This window comes from Salvelinus fontinalis, chromosome 6 (genome assembly GCF_029448725.1).
Source record: "Salvelinus fontinalis isolate EN_2023a chromosome 6, ASM2944872v1, whole genome shotgun sequence".
NCBI classification, from domain to species: Eukaryota; Metazoa; Chordata; class Actinopteri; order Salmoniformes; family Salmonidae; genus Salvelinus; species Salvelinus fontinalis.
In genome coordinates, this window is record NC_074670.1 from 68510051 (window position 1) to 68532896 (window position 22846).

At 49.8% G+C, this 22846-nt stretch overlaps 1 protein-coding gene across 3 annotated transcripts in view; it reads left to right on the top strand.

The window, feature by feature from the left end:
- The window catches only part of LOC129858324 (bromodomain-containing protein 8-like), a 49536-nt gene that overhangs the window by 24711 nt on the left and 1979 nt on the right, over nucleotides 1-22846 (top strand). The window lies entirely within an intron of this gene.

The window sequence follows — 22846 nt, forward strand, 5'->3', positions numbered from 1 at the left end:
GTTACTACTGTCTGTCTACTTACTGTCTGTCTACTGTCTCTCCTCTCCGTTACTACCGTATGTCTACTGTGTCTCTCCTCTCCGTTACTACCGTCTGTCTACTGTGTCTCTCCTCTCCGTTACTACCGTCTGTCTACTGTGTCTCTCCTCTCCGTTACTACTGTCTGTCTACTTACTGTTTGTCTACTGTCTCTCCTCTCCGTTACTACCGTCTGTCTACTGTGTCTCTCCTCTCCGTTACTACCGTCTGTCTACTGTGTCTCTCCTCTCCGTTACTACCGTCTGTCTACTGTGTCTCTCCTCTCCGTTACTACTGTCTGTCTCTCCTCCCCGTTACTACCGTCTGTCTACTGTGTCTCTCCTCTCCGTTACTACCGTCTGTCTACTGTGTCTCTCTTCTCCGTTACTACCGTCTGTCTGTACTGTCGCTCCTCTCCGTTACTACCGTCTGTCTACTGTGTCTCTCCTCTCCGTTACTACCGTCTGTCTGTACTGTCGCTCCTCTCCGTTACTACTGTCGGTCTACTGTCTCTCTTCTCCGTTACTACCGTCTGTCTACTTACTGTCTATCTACTGTCGCTCCTCCGTTACTACTGTCGGTCTACTGTCTCTCCTCTCCGTTACTACCGTCTGTCTACTGTGTCTCTCCTCTCCGTTACTACTGTCTGTCTACTTACTGTCTGTCTACTGTGTCTCTCCTCTCCGTTACTACTGTCTGTCTACTTACTGTTTGTCTACTGTCGCTCCTCTCCGTTACTACTGTCTGTCTACTGTGTCTCTCCTCTCCGTTACTACCGTCTGTCTACTGTCTCTCCTCTCCGTTACTACCGTCTGTCTACTGTGTCTCTCCTCTCCGTTACTACCGTCTGTCTACTGTGTCTCTCCTCTCCGTTACTACTGTCTGTCTACTGTGTCTCTCCTCTCTGTTACTACCGTCTGTCTACTGTCTCTCCTCTCCGTTACTACCGTCTGTCTACTGTCTCTCCTCTCCGTTACTACCGTCTGTCTGCTGTCTCTCCTCTCCGTTACTACTGTCTGTCTACTGTGTCTCTCCTCTCCGTTACTACCGTCTGTCTACTGTGTCTCTCCTCTCCGTTACTACTGTCTGTCTACTGTCTCTCCTCTCCGTTACTACCGTCTGTCTACTGTGTCTCTCCTCTCCGTTACTACCGTCTGTCTACTGTCTCTCCTCTCCGTTACTACCGTCTGTCTACTGTGTCTCTCCTCTCCGTTACTACCGTCTGTCTACTGTGTCTCTCCTCCCCGTTACTACCGTCTGTCTACTGTGTCTCTCCTCCCCGTTACTACCGTCTGTCTACTGTGTCTCTCTTCTCCGTTACTACCGTCTGTCTACTGTGTCTCTCCTCTCCGTTACTACCGTCTGTCTACTGTGTCTCTCCTCTCCGTTACTACCGTCTGTCTACTGTGTCTCTCCTCTCCGTTACTACCGTCTGTCTACTGTGTCTCTCCTCTCCGTTACTACTGTCTGTCTCTCCTCTCCGTTACTACCGTCTGTCTACTGTGTCTCTCCTCTCCGTTACTACCGTCTGTCTACTGTCTCTCCTCTCCGTTACTACCGTCTGTCTACTGTGTCTCTCCTCTCCGTTACTACCGTCTGTCTACTGTGTCTCTCCTCCCCGTTACTACCGTCTGTCTACTGTGTCTCTCCTCCCCGTTACTACCGTCTGTCTACTGTGTCTCTCCTCCCCGTTACTACCGTCTGTCTACTGTGTCTCTCCTCCCCGTTACTACCGTCTGTCTACTGTGTCTCTCTTCTCCGTTACTACCGTCTGTCTACTGTGTCTCTCCTCTCCGTTACTACCGTCTGTCTACTGTGTCTCTCCTCTCCGTTACTACCGTCTGTCTACTGTGTCTCTCCTCTCCGTTACTACCGTCTGTCTACTGTGTCTCTCCTCTCCGTTACTACCGTCTGTCTACTGTGTCTCTCCTCTCCGTTACTACTGTCTGTCTCTCCTCTCCGTTACTACCGTCTGTCTACTGTGTCTCTCCTCTCCGTTACTACCGTCTGTCTACTGTCTCTCCTCTCCGTTACTACCGTCTGTCTACTGTGTCTCTCCTCTCCGTTACTACCGTCTGTCTACTGTGTCTCTCCTCTCCGTTACTACCGTCTGTCTACTGTGTCTCTCCTCTCCGTTACTACCGTCTGTCTACTGTGTCTCTCCTCTCCGTTACTACCGTCTGTCTCTCCTCTCCGTTACTACCGTCTGTCTACTGTCTCTCCTCTCCGTTACTACCGTCTGTCTACTGTGTCTCTCCTCTCCGTTACTACCGTCTGTCTACTGTCTCTCCTCTCCGTTACTACCGTCTGTCTACTGTCTCTCCTCTCCGTTACTACCGTCTGTCTACTGTGTCTCTCCTCTCCGTTACTACTGTCTGTCTCTCCTCTCCGTTACTACCGTCTGTCTACTGTGTCTCTCCTCTCCGTTACTACCGTCTGTCTACTGTGTCTCTCCTCTCCGTTACTACCGTCTGTCTACTGTCTCTCCTCTCCGTTACTACCGTCTGTCTACTGTGTCTCTCTTCTCCGTTACTACCGTCTGTCTCTCCTCTCCGTTACTACCGTCTGTCTACTGTGTCTCTCCTCTCCGTTACTACCGTCTGTCTACTGTCTCTCCTCTCCGTTACTACCGTCTGTCTACTGTGTCTCTCCTCTCCGTTACTACCGTCTGTCTACTGTCTCTCCTCTCCGTTACTACCGTCTGTCTACTGTCTCTCCTCTCCGTTACTACCGTCTGTCTACTGTGTCTCTCCTCTCCGTTACTACTGTCTGTCTCTCCTCTCCGTTACTACCGTCTGTCTACTGTCTCTCCTCTCCGTTACTACCGTCTGTCTACTGTCTCTCCTCTCCGTTACTACCGTCTGTCTACTGTGTCTCTCCTCTCCGTTACTACTGTCTGTCTCTCCTCTCCGTTACTACCGTCTGTCTACTGTGTCTCTCCTCTCCGTTACTACCGTCTGTCTACTGTCTCTCCTCTCCGTTACTACCGTCTGTCTACTGTCTCTCCTCTCCGTTACTACCGTCTGTCTACTGTCTCTCCTCTTCGTTACTACCGTCTGTCTACTGTGTCTCTCCTCTCCGTTACTACTGTCTGTCTCTCCTCTCCGTTACTACCGTCTGTCTACTGTGTCTCTCCTCTCCGTTACTACCGTCTGTCTACTTTTGTCTCTCCTCTCCGTTACTACCGTCTGTCTACTGTCTCTCCTCTCCGTTACTACCGTCTGTCTACTGTGTCTCTCTTCTCCGTTACTACCGTCTGTCTCTCCTCTCCGTTACTACCGTCTGTCTACTGTGTCTCTCCTCTCCGTTACTACCGTCTGTCTACTGTCTCTCCTCTCCGTTACTACCGTCTGTCTACTGTGTCTCTCCTCTCCGTTACTACCGTCTGTCTACTGTGTCTCTCCTCTCCGTTACTACCGTCTGTCTACTGTCTCTCCTCTCCGTTACTACCGTCTGTCTACTGTGTCTCTCCTCTCCGTTACTACCGTCTGTCTACTGTCTCTCCTCTCCGTTACTACCGTCTGTCTACTGTCTCTCCTCTCCGTTACTACCGTCTGTCTACTGTGTCTCTCCTTTCCGTTACTACCGTCTGTCTACTGTCTCTCCTCTCCGTTACTACCGTCTGTCTACTGTCTCTCCTCTCCGTTACTACCGTCTGTCTACTGTGTCTCTCCTCTCCGTTACTACCGTCTGTCTACTGTCTCTCCTCTCCGTTACTACCGTCTGTCTACTGTGTCTCTCCTCTCCGTTACTACCGTCTGTCTACTGTCTCTCCTCTCCGTTACTACTGTCGGTCTACTGTCTCTCTTCTCCGTTACTACCGTCTGTCTACTGTGTCGCTCCTCCGTTACTACTGTCGGTCTACTGTCTCTCCTCTCCGTTACTACCGTCTGTCTACTGTGTCTCTCCTCTCCGTTACTATTGTCTGTCTACTTACTGTCTGTCTACTGTGTCTCTCCTCTCCGTTACTACTGTCTGTCTACTTACCGTCTGTCTACTGTCTCTCCTCTCCGTTACTACCGTCTGTCTACTGTCTCTCCTCTCCGTTACTACCGTCTGTCTACTGTGTCTCTCCTCTCCGTTACTACTGTCTGTCTACTTACTGTTTGTCTACTGTCGCTCCTCTCCGTTACTACTGTCTGTCTACTGTGTCTCTCCTCTCCGTTTCTACCGTCTGTCTACTGTCTCTCCTCTCCGTTACTACCGTCTGTCTACTGTGTCTCTCCTCTCCGTTACTACTGTCTGTCTACTTACTGTTTGTCTACTGTCTCTCCTCTCCGTTACTACCGTCTGTCTACTGTGTCTCTCCTCTCCGTTACTACCGTCTGTCTACTGTGTCTCTCCTCTCCGTTACTACCGTCTGTCTACTGTGTCTCTCCTCTCCGTTACTACTGTCTGTCTCTCCTCTCCGTTACTACCGTCTGTCTACTGTGTCTCTCCTCTCCGTTACTACCGTCTGTCTACTGTGTCTCTCCTCTCCGTTACTACCGTCTGTCTACTGTGTCTCTCCTCTCCGTTACTACCGTATGTCTACTGTGTCTCTCCTCTCCGTTACTACCGTCTGTCTACTGTGTCTCTCTTCTCCGTTACTACCGTCTGTCTACTGTCTCTCCTCTCCGTTACTACCGTCTGTCTACTGTCTCTCCTCTCCGTTACTACCGTCTGTCTACTGTCTCTCCTCTCCGTTACTACCGTCTGTCTACTGTGTCTCTCCTCTCCGTTACTACCGTCTGTCTACTGTCTCTCCTCTCCGTTACTACCGTCTGTCTACTGTGTCTCCTCTCCGTTACTACCGTCTGTCTACTGTCTCTCCTCTCCGTTACTACCGTCTGTCTACTGTCTCTCCTCTCCGTTACTACCGTCTGTCTACTGTCTCTCCTCTCCGTTACTACCGTCTGTCTACTGTCTCTCCTCTCCGTTACTACCGTCTGTCTACTGTGTCTCTCCTCTCCGTTACTACCGTCTGTCTACTGTGTCTCTCCTCCCCGTTACTACCGTCCGTCTACTGTGTCTCTCTTCTCCGTTACTACCGTCTGTCTGTACTGTCGCTCCTCTCCGTTACTACCGTCTGTCTACTGTGTCTCTCCTCTCCGTTACTACCGTCTGTCTGTACTGTCGCTCCTCTCCGTTACTACTGTCGGTCTACTGTCTCTCTTCTCCGTTACTACCGTCTGTCTACTTACTGTCTATCTACTGTCGCTCCTCCGTTACTACTGTCGGTCTACTGTCTCTCCTCTCCGTTACTACCGTCTGTCTACTGTGTCTCTCCTCTCTGTTACTACTGTCTGTCTACTTACTGTCTGTCTACTGTGTCTCTCCTCTCCGTTACTACTGTCTGTCTACTTACTGTTTGTCTACTGTCGCTCCTCTCCGTTACTACTGTCTGTCTACTGTGTCACTCCTCTCCGTTACTACTGTCTGTCTACTGTGTCGCTCATCTCCGTTACTACTGTCTGTCCACTGTCTCTCCTCTCCGTTACTACCGTCTGTCTACTGTGTCTCTCCTCTCCGTTACTACCGTATGTCTACTGTGTCTCTCCTCTCCGTTACTACCGTCTGTCTACTGTCTCTCCTCTCCGTTACTACCGTCTGTCTACTGTGTCTCTCCTCTCCGTTACTACTGTCTGTCTACTTACTGTTTGTCTACTGTCGCTCCTCTCCGTTACTACCGTCTGTCTACTGTGTCTCTCCTCTCCGTTACTACCGTCTGTCTACTGTGTCTCTCCTCTCCGTTACTACTGTCTGTCTACTTACTGTTTGTCTACTGTCTCTCCTCTCCGTTACTACCGTCTGTCTACTGTGTCTCTCCTCTCCGTTACTACCGTCTGTCTACTGTGTCTCTCCTCTCCGTTACTACCGTCTGTCTACTGTGTCTCTCCTCTCCGTTAATACCGTCTGTCTACTGTGTCTCTCCTCTCCGTTACTACTGTCTGTCTCTCCTCTCCGTTACTACCGTCTGTCTACTGTCTCTCCTCTCCGTTACTACCGTCTGTCTACTGTCTCTCCTCTCCGTTACTACCGTCTGTCTACTGTGTCTCTCTTCTCCGTTACTACCGTCTGTCTACTGTGTCTCTCTTCTCCGTTACTACCGTCTGTCTGTACTGTCGCTCCTCTCCGTTACTACCGTCTGTCTACTGTGTCTCTCCTCTCCGTTACTACCGTCTGTCTGTACTGTCGCTCCTCTCCGTTACTACTGTCTGTCTACTGTGTCTCTCCTCTCCGTTACTACCGTCTGTCTACTGTGTCTCTCCTCTCCGTTACTACCGTCTGTCTACTGTCTCTCTTCTCCTTTACTACTGTCTGTCTACTTACTGTCTATCTACTGTCGCTCCTCCGTTACTACTGTCGGTCTACTGTCTCTCCTCTCCGTTACTACCGTCTGTCTACTGTGTCTCTCCTCTCCGTTACTACTGTCTGTCTACTTACTGTCTGTCTACTGTGTCTCTCCTCTCCGTTACTACTGTCTGTCTACTTACTGTTTGTCTACTGTCGCTCCTCTCCGTTACTACTGTCTGTCTACTGTGTCTCTCCTCTCCGTTACTACTGTCTTTCTACTGTCTCTCCTCTCTGTTACTACCGTCTGTCTGTACTGTCGCTCCTCTCCGTTACTACTGTCTGTCTACTGTGTCGCTCCTCTCCGTTACTACTGTCTGTCTACTGTGTCGCTCATCTCCGTTACTACTGTCTGTCTACTGTCTCTCCTCTCTGTTACTACCGTCTGTCTGTACTGTCGCTCCTCTCAGTTACTACTGGATGTCTACTGTCTCTCTTCTCCGTTACTACCGTCTGTTTACTATCTCTCCTCTCCGTTACTAATGTCTGTCTACTGTCTCTACTCTCCGTTACTATTGTCTGTCTACTTACTGTCTGTCTACTGTCGCTCCTCTCCGTTACTACCGTCTGTCTACTGTGTCTCCCCTCTCCGTTACTACTGTCTGTCTACTTACTGTCTGTCTACTGTGTCTCTCCTCTCCGTTACTACTGTCTGTCTACTTACTGTCTGTACTGTGTCTCTCCTCTCCGTTACTACTGTCTGTCTACTTACTGTCTGTCTACTGTCGCTCCTCTCCGTTAATACTGTCTGTCTACTGTGTCTCTCTTCTCCGTTACTACTGTCTGTCTACTTACTGTCTGTCTACTGTCGCTCCTCTCCGTTACTACTGTCTGTCTACTGTGTCTCTCCTCTCCGTTACTAATGTCTGTCTACTGTCTCTCCTCTCCGTTACTACTGTGTGTCTACTTACTGTCTGTCTACTGTCGCTCCTCTCCGTTACTACCGTCTGTCTACTGTGTCTCTCCTCTCCGTTACTACCGTCTGTCTACTGTGTCTCTCCTCTCCGTTACTACCGTCTGTCTACTGTCTCTCTCCTCTCCGTTGCTACTTTCTGTCTACTTACTGTCTGTCTACTGTGTCTCTCCTCTCCGTTACTACCGTATGTCTACTGTGTCTCTCTTCTCCGTTACTACCGTCTGTCTGTACTGTCGCTCCTCTCCGTTACTACCGTCTGTTTACTATCTCTCCTCTCCGTTAATACTGTCTGTCTACTGTCTCTCCTCTCCGTTACTACCGTCTGTCTACTGTGTCTCTCCTCTCCGTTACTACCGTCTGTCTACTGTCTCTCTCCTCTCCGTTACTACTTTCTGTCTACTTACTGTCTGTCTACTGTGTCTCTCCTCTCCGTTACTACCGTCTGTCTGTACTGTCGCTCCTCTCCGTTACTACCGTCTGTTTACTATCTCTCCTCTCCGTTACTACCGTCTGTCTACTGTCTCTCCTCTCCGTTACTACCGTCTGTCTACTGTCTCTCTCCTCTCCGTTACTACTTTCTGTCTACTTACTGTCTGTCTACTGTGTCTCTCCTCTCCGTTACTACCGTCTGTCTACTGTGTCTCTCCTCTCCGTTACTACCGTCTGTCTACTGTCTCTCCTCTCCGTTACTACCGTCTGTCTACTGTGTCTCTCCTCTCCGTTACTACTGTCTGTCTACTTACTGTTTGTCTACTGTCGCTCCTCTCCGTTACTACTGTCTGTCTACTGTGTCTCTCCTCTCCGTTACTACTGTCTGTCTACTTACTGTTTGTCTACTGTCGCTCCTCTCCGTTACTACTGTCTGTCTACTGTGTCTCTCCTCTCCGTTACTACCGTCTGTCTACTGTCTCTCCTCTCCGTTACTACCGTCTGTCTACTGTGTCTCTCCTCTCCGTTACTACGTCTACTTACTGTTTGTCTACTGTCTCTCCTCTCCGTTACTACTGTCTGTCTACTGTGTCTCTCCTCTCCGTTACTACCGTCTGTCTACTGTCTCTCCTCTCCGTTACTGCCGTATGTCTACTGTCTCACATCCCCGTTACTACCGTCTGTCTACTGTCTCTCCTCTCCGTTACTACCGTCTGTCTACTGTGTCTCTCCTCTCCGTTACTACCGTCTGTCTACTGTCTCTCCTCTCCGTTACTACCGTCTGTCTACTGTGTCTCTCCTCTCCGTTACTACGTCTACTTACTGTTTGTCTACTGTCTCTCCTCTCCGTTACTACTGTCTGTCTACTGTCTCTCCTCTCCGTTACTGCCGTATGTCTACTGTCTCACATCCCCGTTACTACCGTCTGTCTACTGTCTCTCCTCTCCGTTACTACCGTCTGTCTACTGTGTCTCTCCTCTCCGTTACTACCGTCTGTCTACTGTCTCTCCTCTCCGTTACTACCGACTGTCTACTGTGTCTCTCCTCTCCGTTACTACCGTCTGTCTACTGTGTCTCTCCTCTCCGTTACTACCGTCTGTCTACTGTCTCTCCTCTCCGTTACTACCGTCTGTCTACTGTGTCTCTCCTCTCCGTTACTACCGTCTGTCTACTGTGTCTCTCCTCTCCGTTACTACCGTCTGTCTACTGTGTCTCTCCTCTCCGTTACTACCGTCTGTCTACTGTGTCTCTCCTCTCCGTTACTACCGTCTGTCTACTGTGTCTCTCCTCTCCGTTACTACCGTCTGTCTACTGTGTCTCTCCTCTCCGTTACTACCGTCTGTCTGCTGTGTCTCTCCTCTCCGTTACTACCGTCTGTCTGCTGTGTCTCTCCTCTCCGTTACTACCGTCTGTCTACTGTGTCTCTCCTCTCCGTTACTACCGTCTGTCTACTGTGTCTCTCCTCTCCGTTACTACCGTCTGTCTACTGTGTCTCTCCTCTCCGTTACTACCGTCTGTCTACTGTGTCTCTCCTCTCCGTTACTACCGTCTGTCTGTACTGTCGCTCCTCTCCGTTACTACTGTCGGTCTACTGTCTCCTCCGTTACTTCCGTCTGTCTACTTACTGTCGGTCTACTGTCTCTCCTCTCCGTTACTACCGTCTGTCTACTGTGTCTCTCCTCTCCGTTACTACTGTCTGTCTACTTACTGTCTGTCTACTGTGTCTCTCCTCTCCGTTACTACTGTCTGTCTACTTACTGTTTGTCTACTGTCGCTCCTCTCCGTTACTACTGTCTGTCTACTGTGTCGCTCCTCTCCGTTACTACTGTCTGTCTACTGTCTCTCCTCTCTGTTACTACCGTCTGTCTGTACTGTCGCTCCTCTCCGTTACTACTGTCTGTCTACTGTGTCGCTCCTCTCCGTTACTACTGTCTGTCTACTGTGTCGCTCATCTCCGTTACTACTGTCTGTCTACTGTCTCTCCTCTCTGTTACTACCGTCTGTCTGTACTGTCGCTCCTCTCAGTTACTACTGTCTGTCTACTGTCTCTCTTCTCCGTTACTACCGTCTGTTTACTATCTCTCCTCTCCGTTACTAATGTCTGTCTACTGTCTCTACTCTCCGTTACTATTGTCTGTCTACTTACTTTCTGTCTACTGTCGCTCCTCTCCGTTACTACCGTCTGTACTGTGTCTCCCCTCTCCGTTACTACTGTCTGTCTACTTACTGTCTGTCTACTGTGTCTCTCCTCTCCGTTACTACTGTCTGTCTACTTACTGTCTCTCTACTGTCGCTCCTCTCCGTTACTACTGTCTGTCTACTGTGTCTCTCCTCTCCGTTACTACTGTCTGTCTACTTACTGTCTGTCTACTGTGTCTCTCTTCTCCGTTACTACTGTCTGTCTACTTACTGTCTGTCTACTGTCGCTCCTCTCCGTTACTACTGTCTGTCTACTGTGTCTCTCCTCTCCGTTACTACCGTCTGTTTACTATCTCTCCTCTCCGTTACAAATGTCTGTCTACTGTCTCTCCTCTCCATTACTACTGTCTGTCTACTTACTGTCTGTCTACTGTCGCTCCTCTCCGTTTCTACCGTCTGTCTACTGTGTCTCTCCTCTCCGTTACTACCGTCTGTCTACTGTGTCTCTCCTCTCCGTTACTACCGTCTGTCTACTGTGTCTCTCTTCTCCGTTACTACCGTCTGTCTGTACTGTCGCTCCTCTCCGTTACTACCGTCTGTTTACTATCTCTCCTCTCCGTTACTACTGTCTGTCTACTGTCTCTCCTCTCCGTTACTACTGTCTGTCTACTGTCTCTCCTCTCTGTTACTACCGTCTGTCTACTGTCTCTCTCCTCTCCGTTACTACTGTCTGTCTACTTACTGTCTGTCTACTGTGTCTCTCCTCTCCGTTACTACCGTATGTCTACTGTGTCTCTCCTCTCCGTTACTACCGTCTGTCTACTGTGTCTCTCCTCTCCGTTACTACCGTCTGTCTACTGTGTCTCTCCTCTCCGTTACTACCGTCTGTCTACTGTGTCTCTCCTCTCCGTTACTACCGTCTGTCTACTGTGTCTCTCCTCTCCGTTACTACCGTCTGTCTACTGTGTCTCTCCTCTCCGTTACTACCGTCTGTCTACTGTGTCTCTCCTCTCCGTTACTACCGTCTGTCTACTGTGTCTCTCCTCTCCGTTACTACCGTCTGTCTACTGTGTCTCTCCTCTCCGTTACTACCGTCTGTCTACTGTGTCTCTCCTCTCCGTTACTACCGTCTGTCTACTGTGTCTCTCCTCTCCGTTACTACCGTCTGTCTACTGTCTCTCCTCTCCGTTACTACCGTCTGTCTACTGTGTCTCTCCTCTCCGTTACTACCGTCTGTCTACTGTGTCTCTCCTCTCCGTTACTACCGTCTGTCTACTGTGTCTCTCCTCTCCGTTACTACCGTCTGTCTACTGTGTCTCTCCTCTCCGTTACTACCGTCTGTCTACTGTGTCTCTCCTCTCCGTTACTACCGTCTGTCTACTGTGTCTCTCCTCTCCGTTACTACCGTCTGTCTACTGTGTCTCTCCTCTCCGTTACTACCGTCTGTCTACTGTGTCTCTCCTCTCCGTTACTACCGTCTGTCTACTGTGTCTCTCCTCTCCGTTACTACCGTCTGTCTACTGTGTCTCTCCTCTCCGTTACTACCGTCTGTCTACTGTGTCTCTCCTCTCCGTTACTACCGTCTGTCTACTGTGTCTCTCCTCTCCGTTACTACCGTCTGTCTACTGTGTCTCTCCTCTCCGTTACTACCGTCTGTCTACTGTGTCTCTCCTCTCCGTTACTACCGTCTGTCTACTGTGTCTCTCCTCTCCGTTACTACCGTCTGTCTACTGTGTCTCTCCTCTCCGTTACTACCGTCTGTCTACTGTCTCTCCTCTCCGTTACTACCGTCTGTCTACTGTGTCTCTCCTCTCCGTTACTACCGTCTGTCTACTGTGTCTCTCCTCTCCGTTACTACCGTCTGTCTACTGTGTCTCTCCTCTCCGTTACTACCGTCTGTCTACTGTGTCTCTCCTCTCCGTTACTACCGTCTGTCTACTGTGTCTCTCCTCTCCGTTACTACCGTCTGTCTACTGTGTCTCTCCTCTCCGTTACTACCGTCTGTCTACTGTGTCTCTCCTCTCCGTTACTACCGTCTGTCTACTGTGTCTCTCCTCTCCGTTACTACCGTCTGTCTACTGTGTCTCTCCTCTCCGTTACTACCGTCTGTCTACTGTGTCTCTCCTCTCCGTTACTACCGTCTGTCTACTGTGTCTCTCCTCTCCGTTACTACCGTCTGTCTACTGTGTCTCTCCTCTCCGTTACTACCGTCTGTCTACTGTGTCTCTCCTCTCCGTTACTACCGTCTGTCTACTGTGTCTCTCCTCTCCGTTACTACCGTCTGTCTACTGTGTCTCTCCTCTCCGTTACTACCGTCTGTCTACTGTGTCTCTCCTCTCCGTTACTACCGTCTGTCTACTGTGTCTCTCCTCTCCGTTACTACCGTCTGTCTACTGTGTCTCTCCTCTCCGTTACTACCGTCTGTCTACTGTGTCTCTCCTCTCCGTTACTACCGTCTGTCTACTGTGTCTCTCCTCTCCGTTACTACCGTCTGTCTACTGTGTCTCTCCTCTCCGTTACTACCGTCTGTCTACTGTGTCTCTCCTCTCCGTTACTACCGTCTGTCTACTGTGTCTCTCCTCTCCGTTACTACCGTCTGTCTACTGTGTCTCTCCTCTCCGTTACTACCGTCTGTCTACTGTGTCTCTCCTTTCCGTTACTACCGTCTGTCTACTGTGTCTCTCCTCTCCGTTACTACCGTCTGTCTACTGTGTCTCTCCTCCCCGTTACTACCGTCTGTCTACTGTGTCTCTCTTCTCCGTTACTACCGTCTGTCTGTACTGTCGCTCCTCTCCGTTACTACCGTCTGTCTACTGTGTCTCTCCTCCCCGTTACTACCGTCTGTCTACTGTGTCTCTCTTCTCCGTTACTACCGTCTGTCTGTACTGTCGCTCCTCTCCGTTACTACTGTCGGTCTACTGTCTCCTCCGTTACTTCCGTCTGTCTACTGTGTCTCTCCTCTCCGTTACTACTGACTGTCTACTTACTGTCTGTCTACTGTGTCTCTCCTCTCCGTTACTACTGTCTGTCTACTTACTGTTTGTCTACTGTCGCTCCTCTCCGTTACTACTGTCTGTCTACTGTGTCGCTCCTCTCCGTTACTACTGTCTGTCTACTGTCTCTCCTCTCTGTTACTACCGTCTGTCTGTACTGTCGCTCCTCTCCGTTACTACTGTCTGTCTACTGTGTCGCTCCTCTCCGTTACTACTGTCTGTCTACTGTGTCGCTCATCTCCGTTACTACTGTCTGTCTACTGTCTCTCCTCTCTGTTACTACCGTCTGTCTGTACTGTCGCTCCTCTCAGTTACTACTGTCTGTCTACTGTCTCTCTTCTCCGTTACTACCGTCTGTTTACTATCTCTCCTCTCCGTTACTAATGTCTGTCTACTGTCTCTACTCTCCGTTACTACCGTCTGTCTACTGTGTCTCTCCTCTCCGTTACTACCGTCTGTCTACTGTGTCTCTCCTCTCCGTTACTACCGTCTGTCTACTGTGTCTCTCCTCTCCGTTACTACCGTCTGTCTACTGTGTCTCTCCTCTCCGTTACTACCGTCTGTCTACTGTGTCTCTCCTCCCCGTTACTACCGTCTGTCTACTGTGTCTCTCTTCTCCGTTACTACCGTCTGTCTGTACTGTCGCTCCTCTCCGTTACTACCGTCTGTCTACTGTGTCTCTCCTCTCCGTTACTACCGTCTGTCTGTACTGTCGCTCCTCCGTTACTACTGTCGGTCTACTGTCTCTCCTCTCCGTTACTTCCGTCTGTCTACTGTGTCTCTCCTCTCCGTTACTACTGTCTGTCTACTTACTGTCTGTCTACTGTCTCTCCTCTCCGTTACTACTGTCTGTCTACTTACTGTTTGTCTACTGTCGCTCCTCTCCGTTACTACTGTCTGTCTACTGTGTCGCTCCTCTCCGTTACTACTGTCTGTCTACTGTCTCTCCTCTCTGTTACTACCGTCTGCCTGTACTGTCGCTCCTCTCCGTTACTACTGTCTGTCTACTGTGTCGCTCCTCTCCGTTACTACTGTCTGTCTACTGTGTCGCTCATCTCCGTTACTACTGTCTGTCTACTGTCTCTCCTCTCTGTTACTACCGTCTGTCTGTACTGTCGCTCCTCTCAGTTACTACTGTCTGTCTACTGTCTCTCTTCTCCGTTACTACCGTCTGTTTACTATCTCTCCTCTCCGTTACTAATGTCTGTCTACTGTCTCTACTCTCCGTTACTATTGTCTGTCTACTTACTTTCTGTCTACTGTGTCTCTCCTCTCCGTTACTACCGTCTGTCTACTGTGTCTCTCTTCTCCGTTACTACCGTCTGTACTGTGTCTCCCCTCTCCGTTACTACTGTCTGTCTACTTACTGTCTGTCTACTGTGTCTCTCCTCTCCGTTACTACTGTCTGTCTACTTACTGTCTGTCTACTGTCGCTCCTCTCCGTTACTACTGTCTGTCTACTGTGTCTCTCCTTTCCGTTACTACTGTCTGTCTACTTACTGTCTGTCTACTGTCGCTCCTCTCCGTTACTACTGTCTGTCTACTGTGTCTCTCCTCTCCGTTACTACCGTCTGTCTACTGTCTCTCTTCTCCGTTACTACCGTCTGTTTACTATCTCTCCTCTCCGTTACTAATGTCTGTCTACTGTCTCTCCTCTCCGTTACTACTGTCTGTCTACTTACTGTCTGTCTACTGTCGCTCCTCTCCGTTACTACTGTCTGTCTACTGTGTCTCTCCTCTCCGTTACTACCGTCTGTCTACTGTCTCTCTTCTCCGTTACTACCGTCTGTTTACTATCTCTCCTCTCCGTTACTAATGTCTGTCTACTGTCTCTCCTCTCCGTTACTACTGTCTGTCTACTTACTGTCTGTCTACTGTCGCTCCTCTCCGTTACTACCGTCTGTCTACTGTGTCTCTCCTCTCCGTTACTACCGTCTGTCTACTGTGTCTCCTCTCCGTTACTACCGTCTGTCTACTGTGTCTCTCTTCTCCGTTACTACCGTCTGTCTGTACTGTCGCTCCTCTCCGTTACTACCGTCTGTTTACTATCTCTCCTCTCCGTTACTACTGTCTGTCTACTGTCTCTCCTCTCCGTTACTACTGTCTGTCTACTGTCTCTCCTCTCTGTTACTACCGTCTGTCTACTGTCTCTCTCCTCTCCGTTACTACTGTCTGTCTACTTACTGTCTGTCTACTGTGTCTCTCCTCTCCGTTACTACCGTCTGTCTACTGTCTCTCCTCTCCGTTACTACCGTCTGTCTACTGTGTCTCTCCTCTGCGTTACTACCGTCTGTCTACTGTCTCTCCTCTCCGTTACTACCGTCTGTCTACTGTCTCTCCTCTCCGTTACTAATGTCTGTCTACTGTCTCTCCTCTCCGTTACTAATGTCTGTCTACTGTGTCTCTCCTCTCCGTTACTACTGTCTGTCTACTGTCTCTCCTCTCCGTTACTAATGTCTGTCTACTGTCTCTCCTCTCCGTTACTAATGTCTGTCTACTGTGTCTCTCCTCTCCGTTACTACTGTCTGTCTACTGTGTCTCCTCTCCGTTACTACCGTCTGTCTACTGTCTCTCCTCTCCGTTACTACTGTCTGTCTACTGTGTCTCCTCTCCGTTACTACCGTCTGTCTACTGTGTCTCCTCTCCGTTACTACCGTCTGTCTACTGTGTCTCCTCTCCGTTACTACCGTCTGTCTACTGTGTCTCTCCTCTCCGTTACTACCGTCTGTCTACTGTCTCTCCTCTCCGTTACTACCGTCTGTCTACTGTGTCTCTCTTCTCCGTTACTACCGTCTGTCTACTGTGTCTCCTCTCCGTTACTACCGTCTGTCTACTGTGTCTCTCTTCTCCGTTACTACCGTCTGTCTACTGTCTCTCCTCTCCGTTACTAATGTCTGTCTACTGTGTCTCTCCTCTCCGTTACTACCGTCTGTCTACTGTGTCTCTCCTCTCCGTTACTACCGTCTGTCTACTGTCTCTCCTCTCCGTTACTACCGTCTGTCTACTGTCTCTCCTCTCCGTTACTAATGTCTGTCTACTGTCTCTCCTCTCCGTTACTAATGTCTGTCTACTGTGTCTCTCCTCTCCGTTACTACTGTCTGTCTACTGTCTCTCCTCTCCGTTACTAATGTCTGTCTACTGTCTCTCCTCTCCGTTACTAATGTCTGTCTACTGTGTCTCTCCTCTCCGTTACTACTGTCTGTCTACTGTCTCTCCTCTCCGTTACTAATGTCTGTCTACTGTGTCTCTCCTCTCCGTTACTACTGTCTGTCTACTGTCTCTCCTCTCCGTTACTAATGTCTGTCTACTGTCTCTCCTCTCCGTTACTACTGTCTGTCTACTGTCTCTCCTCTCCGTTACTACCGTCTGTCTACTGTGTCTCTCCTCTCCGTTACTACCGTCTGTCTACTGTCTCTCCTCTCCGTTACTACCGTCTGTCTACTGTGTCTCTCCTCTCCGTTACTACCGTCTGTCTACTGTGTCTCTCCTCTCCGTTACTACCGTCTGTCTACTGTGTCTCTCCTCTCCGTTACTACCGTCTGTCTACTGTGTCTCTCCTCTCCGTTACTACCGTCTGTCTACTGTGTCTCTCCTCTCCGTTATTACCGTCTGTCTACTGTGTCTCTCCTCTCCGTTACTACCGTCTGTCTACTGTCTCTCCTCTCCGTTACTACCGTCTGTCTACTGTCTCTCCTCTCCGTTACTACCGTCTGTCTACTGTGTCTCTCCTCTCCGTTACTACCGTCTGTCTACTGTGTCTCTCCTCTCCGTTACTACCGTCTGTCTACTGTGTCTCTCCTCTCCGTTACTACCGTCTGTCTACTGTGTCTCTCCTCTCCGTTACTACCGTCTGTCTACTGTGTCTCTCCTCTCCGTTACTACCGTCTGTCTACTGTGTCTCTCCTCTCCGTTACTACCGTCTGTCTACTGTGTCTCTCCTCTCCGTTACTACCGTCTGTCTACTGTGTCTCTCCTCTCCGTTACTACCGTCTGTCTACTGTGTCTCTCCTCTCCGTTACTACCGTCTGTCTACTGTGTCTCTCCTCTCCGTTACTACCGTCTGTCTACTGTGTCTCTCCTCCCCGTTACTACCGTCTGTCTACTGTGTCTCTCTTCTCCGTTACTACCGTCTGTCTGTACTGTCGCTCCTCTCCGTTACTACCGTCTGTCTACTGTGTCTCTCCTCTCCGTTACTACCGTCTGTCTGTACTGTCGCTCCTCTCCGTTACTTCCGTCTGTCTACTGTGTCTCTCCTCTCCGTTACTACTGTCTGTCTACTTACTGTCTGTCTACTGTGTCTCTCCTCTCCGTTACTACTGTCTGTCTACTTACTGTTTGTCTACTGTCGCTCCTCTCCGTTACTACTGTCTGTCTACTGTGTCGCTCCTCTCCGTTACTACTGTCTGTCTACTGTCTCTCCTCTCTGTTACTACCGTCTGTCTGTACTGTCGCTCCTCTCCGTTACTACTGTCTGTCTACTGTGTCGCTCCTCTCCGTTACTACTGTCTGTCTACTGTGTCGCTCATCTCCGTTACTACTGTCTGTCTACTGTCTCTCCTCTCTGTTACTACCGTCTGTCTGTACTGTCGCTCCTCTCAGTTACTACTGTCTGTCTACTGTCTCTCTTCTCCGTTACTACCGTCTGTTTACTATCTCTCCTCTCCGTTACTAATGTCTGTCTACTGTCTCTACTCTCCGTTACTACCGTCTGTCTACTGTGTCTCTCCTCTCCGTTACTACCGTCTGTCTACTGTGTCTCTCCTCTCCGTTACTACCGTCTGTCTACTGTGTCTCTCCTCTCCGTTACTACCGTCTGTCTACTGTGTCTCTCCTCTCCGTTACTACCGTCTGTCTACTGTGTCTCTCCTCCCCGTTACTACCGTCTGTCTACTGTGTCTCTCTTCTCCGTTACTACCGTCTGTCTGTACTGTCGCTCCTCTCCGTTACTACCGTCTGTCTACTGTGTCTCTCCTCTCCGTTACTACCGTCTGTCTGTACTGTCGCTCCTCCGTTACTACTGTCGGTCTACTGTCTCTCCTCTCCGTTACTTCCGTCTGTCTACTGTGTCTCTCCTCTCCGTTACTACTGTCTGTCTACTTACTGTCTGTCTACTGTCTCTCCTCTCCGTTACTACTGTCTGTCTACTTACTGTTTGTCTACTGTCGCTCCTCTCCGTTACTACTGTCTGTCTACTGTGTCGCTCCTCTCCGTTACTACTGTCTGTCTACTGTCTCTCCTCTCTGTTACTACCGTCTGCCTGTACTGTCGCTCCTCTCCGTTACTACTGTCTGTCTACTGTGTCGCTCCTCTCCGTTACTACTGTCTGTCTACTGTGTCGCTCATCTCCGTTACTACTGTCTGTCTACTGTCTCTCCTCTCTGTTACTACCGTCTGTCTGTACTGTCGCTCCTCTCAGTTACTACTGTCTGTCTACTGTCTCTCTTCTCCGTTACTACCGTCTGTTTACTATCTCTCCTCTCCGTTACTAATGTCTGTCTACTGTCTCTACTCTCCGTTACTATTGTCTGTCTACTTACTTTCTGTCTACTGTGTCTCTCCTCTCCGTTACTACCGTCTGTCTACTGTGTCTCTCTTCTCCGTTACTACCGTCTGTACTGTGTCTCCCCTCTCCGTTACTACTGTCTGTCTACTTACTGTCTGTCTACTGTGTCTCTCCTCTCCGTTACTACTGTCTGTCTACTTACTGTCTGTCTACTGTCGCTCCTCTCCGTTACTACTGTCTGTCTACTGTGTCTCTCCTTTCCGTTACTACTGTCTGTCTACTTACTGTCTGTCTACTGTCGCTCCTCTCCGTTACTACTGTCTGTCTACTGTGTCTCTCCTCTCCGTTACTACCGTCTGTCTACTGTCTCTCTTCTCCGTTACTACCGTCTGTTTACTATCTCTCCTCTCCGTTACTAATGTCTGTCTACTGTCTCTCCTCTCCGTTACTACTGTCTGTCTACTTACTGTCTGTCTACTGTCGCTCCTCTCCGTTACTACTGTCTGTCTACTGTGTCTCTCCTCTCCGTTACTACCGTCTGTCTACTGTCTCTCTTCTCCGTTACTACCGTCTGTTTACTATCTCTCCTCTCCGTTACTAATGTCTGTCTACTGTCTCTCCTCTCCGTTACTACTGTCTGTCTACTTACTGTCTGTCTACTGTCGCTCCTCTCCGTTACTACCGTCTGTCTACTGTGTCTCTCCTCTCCGTTACTACCGTCTGTCTACTGTCTCTCCTCTCCGTTACTAATGTCTGTCTACTGTCTCTCCTCTCCGTTACTAATGTCTGTCTACTGTGTCTCTCCTCTCCGTTACTACTGTCTGTCTACTGTGTCTCCTCTCCGTTACTACCGTCTGTCTACTGTCTCTCCTCTCCGTTACTACTGTCTGTCTACTGTGTCTCCTCTCCGTTACTACCGTCTGTCTACTGTGTCTCCTCTCCGTTACTACCGTCTGTCTACTGTGTCTCTCCTCTCCGTTACTACCGTCTGTCTACTGTCTCTCCTCTCCGTTACTACCGTCTGTCTACTGTGTCTCTCTTCTCCGTTACTACCGTCTGTCTACTGTGTCTCTCCTCTCCGTTACTACCGTCTGTCTACTGTCTCTCCTCTCCGTTACTACCGTCTGTCTACTGTCTCTCCTCTCCGTTACTAATGTCTGTCTACTGTCTCTCCTCTCCGTTACTAATGTCTGTCTACTGTCTCTCCTCTCCGTTACTAATGTCTGTCTACTGTGTCTCTCCTCTCCGTTACTACTGTCTGTCTACTGTCTCTCCTCTCCGTTACTAATGTCTGTCTACTGTCTCTCCTCTCCGTTACTAATGTCTGTCTACTGTGTCTCTCCTCTCCGTTACTACTGTCTGTCTACTGTCTCTCCTCTCCGTTACTAATGTCTGTCTACTGTGTCTCTCCTCTCCGTTACTACTGTCTGTCTACTGTCTCTCCTCTCCGTTACTAATGTCTGTCTACTGTCTCTCCTCTCCGTTACTACTGTCTGTCTACTGTCTCTCCTCTCCGTTACTACCGTCTGTCTACTGTGTCTCTCCTCTCCGTTACTACCGTCTGTCTACTGTCTCTCCTCTCCGTTACTACCGTCTGTCTACTGTGTCTCTCCTCTCCGTTACTACCGTCTGTCTACTGTGTCTCTCCTCTCCGTTACTACCGTCTGTCTACTGTGTCTCTCCTCTCCGTTACTACCGTCTGTCTACTGTGTCTCTCCTCTCCGTTACTACCGTCTGTCTACTGTCTCTCCTCTCCGTTACTACTGCCTGTCTACTGTCTCTCCTCTCCGTTACTACCGTCTGTCTACTGTGTCTCTCCTCTCCGTTACTACCGTCTGTCTACTGTCTCTCCTCTCCGTTACTACCGTCTGTCTACTGTGTCTCTCCTCTCCGTTACTACCGTCTGTCTACTGTGTCTCTCCTCTCCGTTACTACCGTCTGTCTACTGTGTCTCTCCTCTCCGTTACTACCGTCTGTCTACTGTGTCTCTCCTCTCCGTTACTACCGTCTGTCTACTGTCTCTCCTCTCCGTTACTAATGTCTGTCTACTGTGTCTCTCCTCTCCGTTACTACCGTCTGTCTACTGTGTCTCTCCTCTCCGTTACTACCGTCTGTCTACTGTGTCTCTCCTCTCCGTTACTACCGTCTGTCTACTGTCTCTCCTCTCCGTTACTACTGCCTGTCTACTGTCTCTCCTCTCCGTTACTACCGTCTGTCTACTGTCTCTCCTCTCCGTTACTACTGTCTGTCTACTTACTGTCTGTCTACTGTGTCTCTCCTCTCCGTTACTACCGTCTGTCTACTGTGTCTCTCCTCTCCGTTACTACCGTCTGTGTACTGTGTCTCTCCTCTCCGTTACCACCGTCTGTCTACTGTATCTCCTCTCCGTTACTACCGTCTGTCTACTGTGTCTCTCCTTTCCGTTACTACCGTCTGTCTACTGTGTCTCTCCTCTCCGTTACTACCGTCTGTCTACTGTCTCTCCTCTCCGTTACTACCGTCTGTCTACTGTGTCTCTCCTCTCCGTTACTACCGTCTGTCTACTGTGTCTCTCCTCTCCGTTACTACCGTCTGTCTACTGTGTCTCTCCTCTCCGTTACTTCCGTCTGTCTACTGTGTCTCTCCTCTCCGTTACTACCGTCTGTCTACTGTGTCTCTCCTCTCCGTTACTACCGTCTGTCTACCATGTCTCTCTCCGTTACTACCGTCTGTCTACCATGTCTCTCTCCGTTACTACCGTCTGTCTACCATGTCTCTCTCCGTTACTACCGTCTGTCTACCATGTCTCTCTCCGTTACTACCGTCTGTCTACCATGTCTCTCCTCTCCGTTACTACCGTCTGTCTACCATGTCTCTCCTCTCCGTTACTACCGTCTGTCTACCATGTCTCTCCTCTCCGTTACTACCGTCTGTCTACTGTTTCTCCTCTCCGTTACTACTGTCTGTCTCTCCTCTCCGTTACTACCGTCTGTCTACCATGTCTCTCCTCTCCGTTACTACCGTCTGTCTACTGTTTCTCCTCTCCGTTACTACTGTCTGTCTCTCCTCTCCGTTACTACCGTCTGTCTACCATGTCTCTCCTCTCCGTTACTACCGTCTGTCTACTGTCTCTCCTCTCCGTTACTACTGTCTGTCTCTCCTCTCCGTTACTACCATATGTCTACTGTGTCTCTCCTCTCCGTTACTACCGTATGTCTACTGTGTCTCTCCTCTCCGTTACTACCGTATGTCTACTGTGTCTCTCCTCTCCGTTACTACCGTCTGTCTACTGTGTCTCTCCTCTCCGTTACTACCGTCTGTCTACTGTGTCTCTCCTCTCCGTTACTACCGTCTGTCTACTGTGTCTCTCCTCTCCGTTACTTCCGTCTGTCTACTGTGTCTCTCCTCTCCGTTACTACCGTCTGTCTACTGTGTCTCTCCTCTCCGTTACTACCGTCTGTCTACCATGTCTCTCTCCGTTACTACCGTCTGTCTACCATGTCTCTCTCCGTTACTACCGTCTGTCTACTGTGTCTCCTCTCCGTTACTACCGTCTGTCTACTGTATCTCTCCTCCGTTACTACCGTCTGTCTACTGTGTCTCTCCTCCGTTACTACCGTCTGTCTACTGTGTCTCTCCTCTCCGTTACTACCGTCTGTCTACTGTGTCTCTCCTCTCCGTTACTACCGTCTGTCTACTGTGTCTCTCCTCTCCGTTACTACCGTCTGTCTACTGTGTCTCTCCTCTCCGTTACTACCGTCTGTCTACTGTCTCTCCTCTCCGTTACTACTGTCTGTCTACTGTGTCTCCTCTCCGTTACTACCGTCTGTCTACTGTATCTCTCCTCCGTTACTACCGTCTGTCTACTGTGTCTCTCCTCTCCGTTACTACCGTCTGTCTACTGTCTCTCCTCTCCGTTACTACTGTCTGTCTACTGTGTCTCCTCTCCGTTACTACCGTCTGTCTACTGTGTCTCCTCTCCGTTACTACCGTCTGTCTACTGTGTCTCTCCTCCGTTACTACCGTCTGTCTACTGTGTCTCTCCTCTCCGTTACTACCGTCTGTCTACTGTGTCTCTCCTCTCCGTTACTACTGTCTGTCTACTTACTGTCTACTGTGTCTCTCCTCCGTTACTACCGTCTGTCTACTGTGTCTCTCCTCTCCGTTACTACCGTCTGTCTACTGTGTCTCTCCTCTCCGTTACTACCGTCTGTCTACTGTCTCTCCTCTCCGTTACTACCGTCTGTCTACTGTGTCTCTCCTCCCCGTTACTACCGTCTGTCTACTGTGTCTCTCCTCTCCGTTACTACCGTCTGTCTACTGTGTCTCTCCTCCCCGTTACTACCGTCTGTCTACTGTGTCTCTCCTCTCCGTTACTACCGTCTGTCTACTGTGTCTCTCCTCCCCGTTACTACTGTCTGTCTACTGTGTCTCTCCTCTCCGTTACTACCGTCTGTCTACTGTGTCTCTCCTCTCCGTTACTACCGTCTGTCTACTGTGTCTCTCCTCCCCGTTACTACCGTCTGTCTACTGTG